The 5289-nt window shown below is 23.7% G+C and overlaps 1 protein-coding gene and 1 long non-coding RNA gene across 3 annotated transcripts in view; one reads left to right on the top strand and one right to left on the bottom strand.

Annotated features, from left to right (window-relative positions):
- LOC119668737 (calcium-transporting ATPase type 2C member 1) overlaps positions 1–5289 on the bottom strand; it is a 198114-nt gene that overhangs the window by 108797 nt on the left and 84028 nt on the right. The window lies entirely within an intron of this gene.
- Positions 4097–4896, top strand: LOC119668740. Its single transcript, XR_005251530.1, has 2 exons — positions 4097–4213; positions 4863–4896. It is a non-coding gene; the product is annotated as an uncharacterized LOC119668740 (long non-coding RNA).

Below are 5289 nucleotides of genomic sequence, written 5' to 3'. Positions count from 1 at the left end.
AATAGTAGAGAAGGAAAAAAGATTGGGGGATCAAAACAAATCGTGAAAATAATAGAAACTTCTATTTTGAAGTGTCTTAATATTTTAGGATCAATCTTGTAAAATTATATTCCTTAATTTGGAAATATATTTGCAGTTCCTAAACTAGAAAAGTTTTTTTAGCTCCCATACTCCATCTACCTGCCATATTTGCATATATAATTGTTTACCTTATCTTCATAAAGCGCAATGATAAATGATGAAATCGTAAAAGTTTATATTGCCTTCTTGAGTCTTAAAAACAACTGGAAACAATGAAATCGATACTAAAAATCGTTGATCGGTTAATAACCCGAAGGTACTTCAATTTGTAATAATTATATGCAATACATTAATAAACTTTTAAAGGGGTATACTAGTGCATTGCATTATTGTTGTTTTTGCACGTTCCATGAGTTTGACAATTAGTTAAACAGCGCAATATGATTAATGACCATAAACTTATCGATAAACAATATTTTATTTGTAATTTTACAAGTATTTTATTTTAAGTTATTTGCAAATATTTTTCATAAATTTGTAATTATAGTTTAAAAAATTTTAAAAATTATTTTACCTCAATTCATTTTGATTGTTTTATTTTTTTTCCAAATATAAAATTAGCTTATGATAAATAATGAATTTATTTACATTGAACCTGTTTTAATAACTTTAACATGAATAACATTGAAATAACATAATTGCATTTCATACTAAGTAAAATTTTCCAAACGTAGACTTTATTGCTTGGTTTTAGATGATTTTCATTGAAGTTTACTTATTGTGTTTGGGGGTTATGTCAAGGTGTTGCCCTTTTGTATAGTTTATTAATATTTTTCATTATCTACACTAAATGTTTGTTGTTTTAAATAAATAATTAAATTTTACCGAGAGTAGTAGGTCTAAAAGTATGTTATCTCTTCAACAGAGAGTTAGCAAATAAGTTGTAATATCGAACGTAGTTTATCGAGTCTTATTTCTTATTCCTATATAATATGCCCACTTTGGTATTTCTTTCGTGTATGCAATAACAAAAGGATTTTAAATGTAAGAAAGAACAGATTTAGTGATCGTGGGAAAGACTGCTAGAATAATCGAGTTGAAAAACAATGTATTTAAGATCTATCATTGTTAAAGCAATAAGGAATTCTATAAAACTTTATCCTCCAGAAATGCTTAAGGATCATTTAGATGGTGCTAGTTAGAATCTGTAGAAATCTATGAAATCTATGCTTTTTTCTCTCCTGAATTACAAAAACCTTTCCTTTAAAGATTTTATAATCAATTGAGAGTTTATCTTAAGTTTTAATCAATAGATTTAAATTTTATTTGTATTTTTTGTTTATTACGAGCTCTGGTCTTACGTATTTTCTTAGTAGTGTTCTGTATTGTGATCTTAAACAAAAACATCTATATGATTCAATATTTATATTAACTTCATGTGGATTTACTGTATCGGTAAGTGAACACAATTGCTCGTAATGTATTCATTAGTAATAAGTTATCTGCTTGATTGTATTTTTAATGTAAGACGTTTTGATATATAGATATAGATGTATGAATGGATTTCAAATTTTCATTATACTAGAAAATCATTTTTGACAACCATATTAATTTTAATTTGCTTCCATGCATAAGAATGAATTGCATTTGAATTAAGTTGAGTTTTCTATTAGACAACTTCTTATTTTTAAATGCTGGAACTTCATCAAAAAAGTTTTATGTATTTAATCCCTAAATTGTATTTTAAATAAAAGATAATAGAAATCTTTTATAAATTTCTATTTTATAATAATAATAAATAGTTTTTTAATTATTCAAGTCTCGCCCCACAATTTTACAATATTGTTGATGTTGTGCGTGTATAAATCGGTCAGGTGTACGAAACCCTTGAGGGACCAATTCAGGACACATTTTTGCAATATCTGAGTCTTGTGGCCTATTTATCACCATTCCCTTTTCCTAATCTTAATTCAGATGGTCTAAGGGTTCACAAAAGGTCATACTAACTAAATCATTGTCTGTATGATACAAATATATTGTACAGCATCATTATAAATAATACATTTTTATTATAAGATCACATTATTTGAGACTAACAATTTACTTCTAAAGTTTTCTAAACGTCTGATAAGTAATTTAATGCTACTTATAAAATAAATATCAATTTAGAAATTAAACGGTTTACAATGATCGTTGTAGATTGTATCTATGTAATAACATTCACAGTCTATATGTAGCTGTAATTAATGTCTCTGAAAAGAGATTATTTTCTATCGTCATGTAAAAAGACTGATGTTTTCAGATTCTTTCATTTCCTACATTTAGAAGAAATGTAATTAAAATTATATAGGTTGTATAAGGGACTTTATATGATTTCTAAGCTCTGAGTAAAAATTACCCCTTGAATTATTGAATTAATTTTAGAGTTAAATTAGTAGAGTGTGCTTGTGCATATACTTCAACACTTTTCTTTCACCCTTCAACTTTCGAATGAAACATCTTAACATTGAATTGAACATTAAATATTTTCTTTATTATTTGTGGTCAACAAGCTAAATTTGTTTTGTTATTATTATTATCTCTTTTTGTTTGTTACGTATAACCAATTATTTTTGTTGTAGTGATATCAATTAGCATAAATAAAATTCCTTAATTTGTTTTACAGTATCTATTGTACTTTGCTTTAAAAATTGGACAGTAAGTCATATATTATATGTGAAAACATATTGCACGAATATGAAACATTTTCTTTATAGAGAATATATATGGAATCGATCAACGAAGTAGATCTTTAATAAATATTTTTAACTTTGAACATAGAGAATTTATTACTAGGGGGGGTTGATAATTTTATAGTCTGAGTGTTAAAATGGTTGAACGTCTTATTGCCATTTTACTACTTTTACTACTATGTCTACTTTTTTTATTTTAATCCTCTTCATTTAAAAAGTTCTGATGAAAAACATTTTAATCATAAAATCGAATATATAACTATATAAAGTATTTAATAAATTTTTGTAAATATTAATATCGATCTTTATTGTTTATATGTTTTTATTTTAGATTTTCTTTTTGGTCTCAAGATGTTTTTTTTGTTTTATATTACTTTAAATAATATAAAAAAAAACTATAAATAAAAGTACTAATTTTATTTGAAAACTTTAAACTAAATAAATTTTTAATATATTTATAATAGATATTTCATCTGTTATAAATAACATCTTCGGTATTATTTAATAATTAATACAAATAAATAATGTAGAAAAAATAAAACAGAAGTATAATAAAATAAGGCAAGTTATTAAATATTTGATAAATAATTAATATTTTTTTACTTTTATTAGATTTTGTATGTTATTTATTTAAACTAGTAAGTAAAATTTAAATATCATTTTAACTTATAAACGCGCCTGATTCCACTTATTTATTCACTTATTTATTATCTATTAAATAAAGTACTTGTATTAATTTGTGAAAATTAAACATAAATTGAAAAAAAATAATAGTAAAGCAAAGAATAAATTATTTTGTATTAGAAAAATTATAAATAATGTGAATAAATATTTTTTGTATAAATTTAGCATTCGTTTTTATATTTGGTACTGGGTTAAGGTCGTTTATTTAACTTATAAATTTAAAAAAATGTTTTGTTTTAAATAAAATAAAAAATTACACTTTTTAAACTATGTTAAATATTTAGTTATGTTTTAATTTTTATACAAAATTATTTATATTACAGATATTTCGGTTTACTTCGTAGATCATCTTCAGTGTATAATAATAATGAAACACGTAATTTTTAATTTTATTTAAAAAAATATTTTTATAAATTTATTTGTTAAATAAACGACCTAAGCGCAGTAACAAATATAAAAACTAATTGAATATTAGTCGTAATAACAATTTATTATAAATTTAGCATAATAATTTAATTTATTCAAATTTGATATTCTTAATATTGAATAGATGGTAACTCCGTTTCTTACCGTTATCAAGCTATGAAGTAAACTTGCATTCCCTACATTAAAAAGCGTGTCTACAGTTCCGTTTCATTTCATTGCACGCTAGAGAAAACACAAGAGCGAAATCAACAACGTTTCTTTTCGACTGCCTGTTTTAGTCCAAAATAATCAGTTGAACGTGCAAGTTGTGGATTAAGTTATCGCGCACAAATAATAAAGCTAAAGAAAGGGTTTGTGGTTATTTTGTATTAAAGACATAATTTCATTATATGCAAGAAATTTAATTTTATCTCTTTATTAAGTAAAAGTTTAAAATAATTTAAAATAAAAATTACTTTAAAACCAAAATGTTGAAGAAAACAAACGAATCAACAAGGATAAATAAAAATAAAATTGTGTTGAGTATTAGCGGCAGGGGGTGTTTTTAATTCTTATTTGTTTTTCATTTTTTTACCATCCACCTGCCTTGTGTCGCCCTAACAATGCAGCATTGCTAAGTAACGAGAAAGAAAATATTATTTTATCGTTTCAAGGAAGTGTTTTGTGTAAAATTTAATGAAATGGTTATGCACTTTACATATGCAAAGAGTTAATGTTTGAAATATAATATTAAATTGGTTTTAAGTGTAACTAGTTTTCAGTTATTTCTTTCTCTTGCAATCAAATTTGCATAAATAATTGATAAAAAAAAACAACTCAATTTCAAGGTTGTGCTTTCTATTGAAACAATCGCGGTTTCTGCGCGTTGTACTTTTGTTTTTGTTGCACTGCGCATTTTTTGTAAAAACAAAATAATTTTTCTTATTTAGATTTTTGTTCTTTTTATATAGTTTTTATAAAAATATTGTGCTAATAAATTTCTTATTTTATAAAATACAGTACTATTATATGTACTAAATGTTCCGCTATATCAATATATATAAACCATAAACATTCTTACTTAATGACAGTTACGTTAAAAAATAAATATATCAACATGTTACCTCTTTAAGGAATGGTAAGTGAAAAGAATTTTTTAGGCGTATAAATTATTATGAGTATATTTAAAAAAGTAAATAAAGAATGATAAAGAAATGAAATAATTATTTTATATACAAAAACAAATGTTTCTCAAATATTTAATTAATTTATGAATATATGTAATTTATTTTATATAAAGATTTATAACAATAGTTAAATGTACTGTTCTTTTTTAAATTGCATTTAAATAATTCTTTCAGTTAATTTGTGGTCCATATTTTGCAGCCAGCTAATAGCTATTGTTTATCAAATAACACTTCATTCATAAATGATTATATGTGTTAAA

This window comes from Teleopsis dalmanni, chromosome 1, assembly GCF_002237135.1.
Source record: "Teleopsis dalmanni isolate 2A chromosome 1, ASM223713v2, whole genome shotgun sequence".
NCBI classification, from domain to species: Eukaryota; Metazoa; Arthropoda; class Insecta; order Diptera; family Diopsidae; genus Teleopsis; species Teleopsis dalmanni.
This window is presented reverse-complemented; position numbering and strand designations above follow the sequence as displayed.